The sequence below is a fragment of the Myotis nattereri genome (genome assembly GCF_964212035.1).
Source record: "Myotis nattereri genome assembly, chromosome: 11".
Taxonomy (NCBI): domain Eukaryota; kingdom Metazoa; phylum Chordata; class Mammalia; order Chiroptera; family Vespertilionidae; genus Myotis; species Myotis nattereri.
Window position 1 is genome coordinate 21128480 of NC_138086.1, and position 13657 is coordinate 21142136.

The window sequence follows — 13657 nt, forward strand, 5'->3', positions numbered from 1 at the left end:
CAAATACATGGAGTCAGTCACTTCTGGGCTTACTGAGATACTTAGAAATCAAAGGGTTTCACCCCAATCCAACAAGCTTATACTGGAGGAATTGTGTGCTTAATGAGGTACCAAGCAGTAAATAATCCAAAGGCCAAGCCCTGTAACCGCTCTTCCACCTGTCACACCGCCTGCCTCCCCCTGCTTCCCAGGGTCAAAATGCTTACCAGCCAGCTCCTTCTTCCCGAATAATTAAGATATTTAAATGCACTTGTGAATCTCACTTCCCTACCACTCTGCTTAGTTAGATAGACACTGAGCACATGCCTGCTCTGGTCCCATCTACTAGTATAAAACAAACAAAAGTGGCTTTCAAGAGTTGATTTCAGCCGAAACCGGTTTGGCTCAGTGAATAGAGCGTCTGCCTGCGGACTGAAAGGTCCCGGGTTCGATTCCGGTCAAGGGCATGTACCTGGGTTGCGGGCACATTCCCAGTGGGAGTGCAGGAGGCGGCTGATCGATGTTTCTAACTCTATCTCTCTCCCTTCCTCTCTGTAAAAAATCAATAAAATATATTTTAAAAAAAATAGTTGATTTCAGTCAGACAGTACTAACCGTGGGACTTTTGTGGTGACCTCAATAATATATGGAGATAATGGATGACAATTGACAGTATTTTTAAAAATCCCCATTCACAGCATAAGAAGTTGCAAGTGCTAACAGTTTTCATGTAAGCAGTTACTTTACAACAAAATATTTGCAGAGCACCTCAAGCATCTCTTCAAAACTCCAGGGCTCTCAGGAACGTGGAGTAAAAGCTATTGGTGTGGCCGAAACCGGTTTGGCTCAGTGGATAGAGTGTCGGCCTGCGGACTGAAAGGTCCCAGGTTCGATTCCGGTCAAGGGCATGTACCTGGGTTGCGGCACATCCCCAGTGGGAGATGTGCAGGAGGCAGCTGATCGATGTTTCTCTCTCATCGATGTTTCTAACTTTCTATCTCCCTCCCTTCCTCTCTGTGAAAAATCAATAAAATATATTTAAAAAAAAAAAAAAAGCTATTGGTGTGAAAAAAAACACACACACAAAACAACAAAAACTATTGGTGTGAGGTCAGGGCGCAGGGCCTCGATGCTGCCCACCAACTGGGTAACCTTGGGCAAGTCACTGAGCTTTGGGTTGTATCTTCCTCTGCAAATTGAGGAGGCTGAACTAAACAGGAACTTCCCAACAGTAAGCACCGTCGCCGGATGTAAGGGCAGGGGCAGTGGTGGTACCTGTTTACAAATGCAGCTTCCTGGCCCACCCTGTGGTTCTAACTCGGTGAGTCTGGGCTCATGCCCTGGGATCTGCATTTTAAACAAGCACACGGCTGATTTTGCTGCTGCTGATTCATGAACATAATGTGGGAAACACAAGAATAAATAATCTCTTAGGTCCTTTCTGGCGCTGGCATCTGTGATTCAGGTGGAATTGGTGAAGTCACAGGGCTGGAGCATGGGGAGAAGAAAAATGGAGGGGAAAATTGCTCCACAGGGAAAATGTTGATGGAAAGTGTCTTTGAAAGCCGATTGTATTAATATTCCCCTTTGGAGAGCCCCACGACTCTGGTCTAGAGAGACTTGGCTTCCTATTGGCCTCCCAGCGCTTTGCAAAGGCAATGCACATTTTATTCTCCACTAGCCCACAGGGAAAGCGTTCCCAAACTTCCACCCCCAGGCCCCAGATTTGAATACACCGGAGAAGAAATGCAATGTGTATATGCTTCCCTGCCCTTCTGCTGCAGTTTCTCATGGTTGCTTGGGGCAGGAGGAGACAAAGGAGGACTTGTCCAGTCCTCAAAATCAGATTAAACCCAGGCCACTCCTCCAATGCTCGGGCAGAATCCTCTCAGGTCCACCAGTGAGACCCCAGTTCAGTGTGGCCGTGCCGCCCTCTTGCGGCAGAGAACGGAACTCCACCTGGCGAGGAAAACAAACGCCAGGGGCGGGCAGGAACAGCCGACAAAGACCCCAAAAGGGGGAAGAGACTAAAGGACCAAAAGATAGCACCAGAGTTACACTCTTCATTTTCCTTACTGCTTTACCTTTCCTTTCTACCTCCCAAATCCAGTCTTCCCATGTAGACTGCCCTCTATTAATAACTTTTCTAATACCCTGCAGTTTACAAGGTGTTTCACAAACATTTCATGTGATCTGTTCTCATCCCCTTTTTACATCACCTCACTTCCCCTTCCAGAATGAAAAGGAAAAACTGAAAAATAACAACTACATAAATGTTTTTCTTGTATTTTGTGTAAGGGTAGACCTGACCACACCCTTATTCCTGGGTTGCAGGACCTTGGAATTGAGGTAATGACCTTGACGACTGTAGGAGCTCATTAACTTTGTTCTGCTTGTGATCAGAACATTAAACTTGCCAGGGCTTGGTCAAGAAAAGAACAGAGAAAAAAGCATGTAATTAAAACAGCACAGGCCTGGATAAACAATTAGTTTTTTGTTTCATCAACTTTAAATATATATATATTTGTTTATTGATTTCAGAGAGGATGGGAGAGGGAGAGAGAGATAGAAACATCAATGATGAGAGAGAAGCATTGATCGGCTGTCTCCTGCATGCCCCACACTGGAGATTGAGCCTGCAACCTGAGCATGTGCCCTGACCAGGAATCGAACCATGACTTCCTGATTCATAGGTGGACGCTCAACCACTGAGCCACGCCAGCTGGGCTGTTTCATTAACTTTTCTTTTTTTTTTTAAAAATATATTTTATTGATTTTTTACAGAGAGGAAGGGAGAGAGATAGAGAGTTAGAAACATCGATGAGAGAGAAGCATCGATCAGCTGCCTCCTGCACATCTCCTACTGGGGATGTGCCCGCAACCCAGGTACATGCCCTTAACCGGAATCGAACCTGGGACCTTTCAGTCCGCAGGCTGACGCTCTATCCACTGAGCCAAACCGGTTTCGGCAACTTTTCAAAAAATTAATAGAATTATATAATAAGAATAGAAAAATGCACAAATAATAAATGTACCGTTAAATTCATTTTAGAATTGAGCACACTATGTAACCAGCATCCAGATCAAAAAACAAAACATTACCAGCACCCCAATGCTCCCCATGCCCCCATCCAGTCACAATTCACCCTTACAATCTCTGCTACTCTGACTTTTAACATCATAGATTAAATTTGCCTGCTTTTTAATTTCATCTGAACAGAATGAAGCAATACATACTCCTGTATAAGTGTACTCCTGTATAAGACTTTTGCAAAACATGAAATTAAATTGTTGCTGCATATGGTTCATTATCATTGCTAGAGTATACCATTGTGGAAATATGACACAATTTTTCCATTTTATTAATGGTGGACATTTGGGATATTTCCAGTTTGGGGCTATTATAAGAATGCTTCTGTGAACACTCTTGTACATAGCTTTTAGGAAATATTTGTACACATTTGGGTTGGTTTTATAAGTAGGAGTAGAATTGCTGGGTCACATGATTGCTTCAGTTGGTCCTACCAAACAGATTTTCAAAGTACTAATTTACATCCGTATCTGCAATGTATGAATTTGTTATAGATTGTTTTTTATTTTAGTCATCCTGATGTTGGCCAGCTGGCCAACCTCCTGCCATCTCCTCCTCCTGACAGGCTCAGCCCAGATCCACTCCAATTGGGGCTGGGCTGGCCGGACCGAACCAGTGCACGAATTTGTGCACTGGGCCTCTAGTGAGTGATAAGAGTCTTGATCGGGATTAAATTTAACCCCAAATAAGCATGTTCTACTCATGCTCTACACTGGGAGATATTCATCATATGTGCATTATTTACATGATATCATTTGGTTAATACAGCAAGTACTTGTTTTACAGAGAATCAGGCAGTCTTGCAGAGATTGTGATATGCTCAGATAGTGGCAGAACCAAGATCTCAATCAAGGTCTTGCTGTTTTTTCATCAAGTGCTCATTCCATTACAGTGGTTCTCAAACCCATGTCATATCTATCTGTACCTTTTATACATAGTAAATATTTTGCATCATCCCCTCTTTTACTACAATAAAATTAAATCTGTAGATAATTTCAAAAGATAATATGTTGCCCCTGCAACATAAAGAAGAAATAAAATAATAGTAATTTATAATAAACTAGGGGCCTAGTGCACGAATTCATGCACCTTGAAAGGAACTGTGGGCCGCGAGGCTGGGGTGGGCACAGGGACAGGTCTCATCCCATCCTCCACGCTCCTGCCCAGCCCCTCCCACCATGCATGCCCCCCAATCCCCGGTCTGCTGGCAGCCCAGCTCCTGCTGCCGCCGCTCCCACACGCTGACGGCGCTGGCCCCACTTGCACCCACTGACTGCGTGGAGTGATTAGGGTTGGTGCCAGCAGTGGGTGTGAGCAGGCCTGGCACTGTCAGCAGGTGCAAGCGGTGGCTGCTGCCCCAATCTCCCCTCAGAAGCAGGGGTAGGTAGAGAAGCCCTGAGGGACAATCGTGGCTGGCAGCCACTGCTCGCACCCACGGGGCGCTGAGCGATGGAGTGTGAGTGAGGCCTGCAACAGCAGCAGGTGTGAACGCCAGGCGGGACCACGGTGAGTGGGAGCAAAGAATTTTCAGTAACCACCAATTGGAACAAGGCCATGGAAGATGAAACTGGAGAAAGGAAGGAAGACCAGGTTAATGTGTGTGTGCCTTTAGTCTTGGGCTGAGTCCTTCATTCACTAGCATTTTCTATGTACCCAATACCAAGTCAAGCATTGCTAACACAAATGGAAATGAAATGGCCCTACCTCCAGTAAGCCACAGTCCAGGGAAGGGAAAGAGCTAAGCCAATAAGTACTTTTAGTAGAATGAGATAAGTAAGAAAGAGATGTGTTTAAGTGCTGAGCAAGGGCCTTACGAACTCTGCCTACAGGCAAGGGGGGAGAGGAAGGAAGGCCACTTGGAAGGTTTTGCAAAGAGCCATGTAATTATTAACACATTTCCTGGGTAGCCAGTAGAAGATAAAAGGAATTATGGAATGATAACTCATAGTCTACTCCAAGGGATTATGCCGATGGACACTCAAAAGGCACAAAACACATTTATGTCCAGTCTGATTGGCTCCCTGATAGCTCAGTTCCCATTGTATTGAGACCATCTGAGAGGCCAGATTTAAATCCTGCATAAATTCACTTCTCTTCCGCTCTATTCGCTTGCCTCCTACATACATGCCTTAGACTGGTTTCCCTCGGCCCTGCAGCTCTGAAATTTAGCTCAGGATTTGGTTTCTCCTAGCTTTTGACCTTGGACTCACTGTCTGGCTACCGCTCTTTAAATTGCTGATTCTGTGAAAGGCCTTCGGGCCACGTCAACTGCCTCTGCCAGTTACTCAGTAACTAACTCACAAACTCACATTCCCACTCAGGCGAGGAGGAAAAGCTTGCAGGCACTCTGCGTTTGCTCCGCTTGGCTAAGTTGGCATTGTAAAGAACGTTTCTCCTTCCAGAGGTGAATTCCAGCCTCTATAGCCAGCGGAGCCAGCATGGCATCCTGCTGTGACTGCATTTTTTTTTTTTTTTTTTTTTTTTATCCTCTAGGCCCCAGGTACTTTGGGCAAGGAAAATTATAGAACGGTTTCTGTTTTTCTGTCCTACTGGGAAACTCTGAAATGGCTTGTGCCCCTCACGTAACCAGAAAGACTTTGCACAGAATCCACTCTGCTGGATTCCTCATGGGACCACTTGGAATAAGAAAGACCCTGGCAGGCGTTGGCCGATGGCCACTTTAGCTAAGGAAGGAGTTGAGCCTCCCTTTCATGGAATTTTTAAAGCTTCCTGCTCTGGATTTGACCTGTGTGCAAAATTTCCAGGAAGGACTGAATATAATGATGCTGTCAACCAGGTTGGATGCCAAAAGAGGTGGCCTGACAGAAATGGTGGCCCTGAGGGTGTGACAGAAAGGTAGGCTGGCTCACTACCAACACCTGCTCACCAGTCTGGCCAAGCCCAGAAGCTGGCTGGGGCCTGTCCACAGCACAGAGGCCCCTAGAGGCTATGAGAGCTATGTGCACATGTCTGCAGAGGTAAGTGTCATTTATGTTGTGGGCACGATACATATAAAGCTCTCACTGGTATCAATTGCACATGTGTTTTAATTTTATAATTCTACAGTATATATACTCTTTTGACATGACATGTAATTTTTTGCAATAACATAATTACCGCACGAATCTTTCTTCTTCTTCTTTTTTTTTTAAAATATATTTTATTGATTTTTTACAGAGAGGAAGGGAGAGAGATAGAGAGTTAGAAACATCGATGGGAGAGAAACATCGATCTGCCGCCTCCTGCACATCTCCCACTGGGGATGTGCCCGCAGCCCAGGTACATGCCCTTGACCGGAATCGAACCCGGGACCCCCCAGTCCGCAGGTGAGCCAAACCGGTTTCGGCGAATCTTTCTTCTAATTAATTTCCTTTCAATGTGCACGAATCCATGCACCGGGCCACTAGTATTTAATAAATCATTGCCTAATCCAATGTCATGAAGATTTACCCCTATGTTTTCTTAAGAGTTTTACAATTTTAGCTTTTATATTTATGTCTTTTATATTTATGCCTTTGATCTGTTTTGAATTAATTTTTGTATGTGACGCGAGGCTGAGGTCCAACCTCATTCTTTTGCCTGTGGATATACATTGTTTCAGCACCATTTGTTGAAAAGAACATTCTTTCCTCCAATGAATGGTCTTGGCACTTGCATTTATTTCCTAGGACTGCTGTAACAAATCACCACAAACTGAGGGATTTAAAATGACAAAAAAATATATTTTTTTCTCTCATGGTTCAAAATTAAGGTATCAGCAGGGTTGGTTTCTCATGGAGGCTGTGAGGGAGAAACGACTCATGGCTCTCTCCTAGCTTTCAAAACCTGAAAGTAATCTTCTGTGGCTGGATGCCCTGACCTCCCTGTCTCTTATCTCTGCCTCCATAGCGGTGTCCTTAGAGTCATTCTTCCTCTATTTCATCCCATCCCTGACCCTTTCATCCCAGGCTGGCAGTGTTTCCACTGGTGTAAAATTCACAAAAACCTTGTCAGTCTTCTGTGACGTTGAGGAGATCCATGCCCCATTAGACACCATTGTTCTCCACAGAGTCTTCCTGCAAAACCCATCTCTGCCCCTGGCTTCTGCAGAGATGGTGGATTGGATCCATAAATCAGGTGCCTAATCTCTATAGCAAATGGTTGTCCAAGCTCCACTGGCAGTCTCTCCAGAGCGTGTTTTCTCATCTTCTGCAATATGGATAAGCTGAGAGTTTTCCACATCATTAAGCTCTGGTTCCTTTTTTGCTTAACAGTTCCTTTTTTCAACCTATCTCTTCGTTGCATTTTACTATAAGCAACAAGGAGAAACCAGGCCATGCCTTGGATGTGTAGACTAGTGCTTTTCATAAAACTTGAGAGTTTCAGCCGTTATTTCTTTGAATACTTTTTTCTGTCTTTTTCTCTCTTCTCTCTTTCTGGTATTGTCATTACACGTATGTTGATGCATTTAATGGCTCCCATAGATCTCTGAGGCTCTTTTTATTTTTATTCATTCTTATTTGGCTTTGTTCTTGTGATTGCATCATCTCTATTGAACTATCTTCAAGTTCACTGATTCTTACTTCTGATAGATCAAATCTACTGTTGAGACCCTCTAGTGAATATTTTATTTTGGTTATTGTACTTTTTGATGCCAGAATTTTCATTTGATTCTTATAGTTTCTATCTCTTTACTGATATTCACTCTTTGATGAGACATCATAAATCCTTTTATCTTGTTAGGCATGGTTTCCTTTAGTTCTTTGAACATATTTATAATAAATGCTTTGGGGTCTCTGTCTGATAAGTGCACCTTCTGGGCCCTTTTAAGCAGTTCCTTTTGCCTACTATTTTTCCTGAGTATGGGTCACCCTGTTTCTTTGCATGTCTCACAATTTTTTATTGAAAAGTAGACATTTAGATAATGGATTGTAGTAACTGTGGATGCTGATTTCCCACCCAAGGGGTTGGGGCCATTGTTATTTGCTTTGTTTATTTGTTTAATGACTTGGCTGAACTAATTTTTACAAAGTCTATTTCCCCTGTAGTGTGTGGCCTCTAATGTCCCTGCTCAAATATTTTCCCTTGATTTTTATCTTTGAGCCTGGACCCCTAGGTGTCACCCTGAGTTTATATAAGCTATTTATTGGTCAAAGATTGTATTTAAGGCCCCTGAGCCAGTTATATTTTTGCTCTTTTTTAAAAAAATATTTTATTGATTTCAGAGAGGAAGGGAGAGGGAAAGAGAGGCAGAAACATCAACGATGAGAGAGAATCATTGATCAGTTGCCTCCTGCATGCCCCCTATTGGGCATTAAGCCTGCAACCCTTGCATCTGCCCTCACCAGGAATTAAATCATGACTTCCTGGTTCATGCTCAACCACTGAGCCACACCAGCCCGGCTTTACTTTTTATTGTTGGATATGTGCTTGGCTTGGAGGCTGCTGTCACAGGTCGAGGGGTTTGCTTTTTTTGCTCCACGTTTGTCCAGGACCTAGTAGCTTGGATGATCCTTCTCTGCCCACAGTCATTCCCAACTGCCACAGATGAGTGCGATTTTACTTTTAAGCTTGACTTGCTAGATATTGCTCCTGGTCAGAGTAGTTTATTGGTCACACCCAGTGTCTGGTCAGAGGTTGTGTTTAAGCCCTGTGTGCCATGAGGCGCCCTGTGTTAACTGGCCTATGTGTGGCTTGGGAGTGTTTTCAGGTCTGCCCCATGCCCTGCTCTGATTGCCCCTGAGTGGGTGCAGCCAGGCACTTGTGCACAGCCTTCTATTCCCTAGAGTTGAATGGGCTTCCAGGAGGGCTCTTCTCGGCTTTCTCTTTCCCTGGTTCACTATTGAATTTCTGGCTGCTCTGTGATTTTGCTTGTATCATGGAGATACCAGTCTCTTCTTAATTGCTTTACATTAAGATCTCTGTTGTTGCCCTAGCTGATTTGGCTCAGTGGATAGAGCATCAGCCTGCAGACTGAAGGGTCCTGGGTTCTATTCCAGTCAAAGGCACATATCTCGGTTGCAGGCTCCTCCCCGGCCTGGGCCCTGGTCAGGGCTCGTGCAGGAGGCAACCAATCGATGTGTTTCTCTCACATCGCTATTTCTCTCTGTCTTTCCCTCTTGCTTCCACTCTCTCTAAAAATCAATAGAAAAATATCCTCGGGTGAGGATTAAACAGACAAACAAAATAACAAAACACAGATCTCTGTTGTTTTCTACAGCATCTTTAGGAAGAGTTCTCCAGGCTCTGTTGCAATAAAGTCAATGTCTCAAGCAGAGCTCTAAGCTCATTGTCATTATGGTTGCCTTTCCTCCTGGGAAGAACCCTGTGCCACTCCATCAGAGTTGGGGGTGGGGCCCTGCTCTTCCCCGAGTGACATCTTGCTCTGTGAGTGGGTGGAGTGTGGGATGGAAGCTACTGATCTCTGCTCCTCCTGGTGTAGAATCTCCACTCTAAACTAGCTTGAGGGGGTGATGTTGGGGCTGTGGTGTTCTCAGCCTGCCATGCCTATACCAGAGTTTCTGCAACAGAGGCGTAGGACCTAGGAGGATGAGAAGCCTTGACAGTCTTCCTCCTCCAGGGTGAAACTGTAACTACAGACTAAGCGCCAGGAGGGATCTTCTCCTTGCGAATAAAGCTTTCAGATAGAGCTTCTAGAACAAGGTTCAGGGAATAATGGGCCATTACTCTGTTGTTCTTCCTAAGATGGAGGTTTCCTTATATAATATTCCTCCTTTTGGCTCTATGCCCTTATAACAATTTCCAGGGATTGCAAATGATTGTGAGGTATTTTGTCTGATAATTTTTACCAGCTCAGTTGTTGTTTTGCTGGGGAGAGGGTTCACCCGACTCCGTAGGCTGCCATTCTGGAAGGCCCACTCTCTATGTGCTGTTTTTAGAGCAGCACCCATCAGGGTAAGTGCTCAACAAATAGTAAGTGTGTTCTACTTTTGTTTCTCCCCTTTATCCTTCAAGATTCAGTGGTTTCCACCTTCTCAAGGAAGCCTTCCATAGAGGGCACAGGCCGTGACCGCCAGCCTGCCGCTTAAGCCAGTAGCATTTATTATGTGCCGCTTTGCCCAGTTACTTAGCTTCTGTGCATGGATGTTGCCTTGTTGGCGGGGCTTTGAAATGCTCTTCTGCTTTTTAATATTCTCAACACAGATGATGCTCAGTAAATACTTGTTAAATTCTATGAAACACAGAGCAGGATTAATAATAGAGAAATGGCCCTAGCCAGTCTTGCTCAGTGGATAAAGCGTCAGCCTGCACATGAAGGTTCCCGGGTTCAATTCCTGTCAAGGGCATATGCGAGCTCGATTCCCAGTAGGGGGCGTGCAGGAGGCGGCTGATCAATGATTCTCTCTCATCATTGATGTTTTTATCTCTCTCTCCCTCTCCCTTTTTCTCCGAAATCAATAAAATATCTATAAAAAATATATAAGACCCTTTATGACTGGCTTCTTTCACTTAGCACAATGTATTCAAGGTTCATCCAAGTTGTAGCATGTTTCAGGACTTCAATTCCATTTTTAAAAATATTTTTTTTTTTTATTTATAGAGACATATCTATGGCCAGGCTCTTCTCTCTCTCTCTCTCTCTCTCTCTCTCTCTCTCTCTCTCTATATATATATATATATATATATATATATATACATATATATATATATATATATATATACATATATATATATATACATATATATATAAAATTTTTTCCCCAGAGAAGAAGAAACAGGGAGAGAGATAGAAACATTAGTGATGAGAGAAAATCACTGACTGGCTGCCTCCTGCACACCTCACACTGGGGATTGAGCACTCACCCCGGGCATATGCTCTGACTGGGAATCAAACCGTGACCTCCTAGTTCATAGGTCACTGCTCAACCACTGAGCCACGCCGCTGGGCAGGACTTTATTTCTTTAAATTGCTGAATAATATTTCACTGTGTGGAACTAATGCATTTTGTTTATCCATTCATCAGTTGATGGACATTTGAGTTAACTATACTTTTTGGCTATTACAGATAACTAGAGGCCCGGTGCATGAAATTCATGCACGGGGGGTGGGGGGGTGGGGTCCCCTCAGCCCAGCCTGCACCCTCTCCAATCCAGGACCCCTCAGAGGATGTCCGACTGCTGGTTTAGGCCCAATCCTGGGGATCTGGCCTAAATCAGCAGTTGGACATCCCTCTCACAATCCTGGGCCACTGGCTCCTAATTGCTCACCTGTCTGCCTGGTCGCCCCTAACTGCCCCCCCCCCCTTGCTAGCCTGATCACCCCTCACTGCCTCTGTGTGCTGGCCTGATTGCCTCTAACAGAACCCACCCCCTCCCCCCGCCCCACCTGCCGGTCTGGTCACTCCCAACTGCCCCCCTGCTGGCCTGGTTGCCCCTCACAGCCCCCCCGCCAGCCTGGTCGCCCCATGCAGCCTGCTTGCTCAGTCGTTTGGTTGTCCCTCAGTAACCCTCTGCTGGCCTGGTTGTAGGCAGCTATCTTGTGAGGGCATGAGGGTTAATTTGCATATTACCTCTTTATTATATAGGATGCTGCTATGAACATTTATGCACAGGTACTTGTGTGAACATGTTTTCATTTCTCTTGGGGGTATACCTAGGAGTGAAATTGTTAGGTCATATGGTAACTCTAGGTTCCACCTTTGAGGAACTGCCCGACTGTTTTCCAAAGCCCTGCACCATTTTATGTCCCCATCAGCAGCATGTGAGAGTACCAATTTCTCTACATCCTCAGCAGCACTTATTATTATTTGTCCTTCTAATACAGTCGTCCTAGTGAGTGTGAAGTGGTATCTCTTTGTGGTTTTGATTTGCATTTCCCTGAGGGCCAGTGGTGCTGAGCAACTTTTCATGTGTTTATTGGTCATTTGTATGCTTCCTTTGGAGAAATGTCTATTTTTAAATTGAATTATTTGTCTTTTTACTACTTTATTGTAAGAGTACTTTATATATTCTAGGTACAAGTCCCTCATCACATATATGATTTACAAAGATAAAAAAAAAATTCTGTCCTAGTCTATGGATTACCTTTTCACTTTCTTGATGCTGTCTTTTGAAGCATCCAATTTTGATAATGTCCAATTTATCTATTTTTTCTTTTTTGTTGCTTGTTGTTATTGTTTGTTTTAAAAATATAGACAAGAAGATTGTACAGAGAAGTAAAAATGCTTGTGGTGAATGTGCTAATTTGTTGACACATGACATCTATTCAATTTAAATAAATTTAGTAGTCATGAACTCTGAGAAAGACTGAACAATTAAACCACAGGAAGGCCAAGGTCACGAATCAACTTCAGAAAGACCCAGATCCAGAATCTCTAATAGCAACAGGGCTTTCCAACTTTCTGTCATTCATTTTAGTTATGTGGCCAGAAATACCACACTGAGTAGCTCCTAAGTTTTACATGTCACAAGGAGGGGCTGCTCACATGGCCCATGTGTCCACACTCCCAATGGAAGCAAATCTACTTCTTGCCCTTAGCAGCTCACAACACATGCCAATCCCCCTCTCCAGCCACACATCCTAAATGGACAGCTATTTTCTGGAAAGTTATGTAAGACTTAACAGTGGTCACTGGGGCTAAAGTTAGAGGAGAGAGACTATTACCTTTCATCACGTACATGAATTACTCTAAAAAAAAAATTAATGGATTTTAAATGTGTGGCTTTAACTTAATTTTAGAGAGAGAGAGGAAGGGTAGGAGGTAGGGAGGGAGGGAGAGAGACATAGATTTGTTGTTCCACTCATTTAGGCATTCACTGGTTGATTCTTGTGTGTGCCTTGACCAGGGATCAAACCTGCAACCTTGGCATATCTGGACAACATGCTAACCAACGGAGGTACCTGGCCAGGGCAGAACCTTTAATGTTTAGAAGGGGAAAATGTGTTTAGGAGAAAAGATGAAAAAGAAAACTGGAAAATGCTAGAAGGTAATAGATGCATTAAGATGATGAAGTAAGGTATGATTGTTTTCTTTCTTCAATTCCCCACACCCCCAATTTTTTAGTAAAGTGATTATATAATTTTATAGCAATGATAATTTTTTACAAAAAACACAGAGCCATAGAAAAGTGAGAAAAAAAAAAACCTTCAGAAATGCTTTTGGAAAGCAAAAACTAATTAAATTTAATTAATAAAACTATATGGTCACTTCCCAAATTAGTCATTTGGAAAATATTCTGGATTTCCATATTTCAGTTTTGCATAAAGCAGAGCTGCCATATTGGTGCAGGCAGTCGTGACTATTGCTGGCAAGTGTGTGAATCAGAGGACTGAGCAAAGAACCTTTGCTGTAGCCCATGTTAGTCCACATCTGGTTCTGGGGTAAGAAGCTAGGGAACAGTGGTGAGGTTTTGGAAGCCCAGAGGTGATGGTAAAGCTCCTTCACTATAAGAGAAGAGTGGTTAGGAACAAAGTGGGTTTGGCTGCTCCAGTTTGGCTGCTGGGCAAGGTCCGCCTGAAACCCCCAGCTGTCAGGGACTCCTGAGCCACAGACACAGCTGCAGGGATGACCTTGCAATGTGCGTCACTGATGATCGGATTTCCTTCAGCCTCAGCTCTAGCCTTCCTCTTTCTCCTTCTTCCTCGTC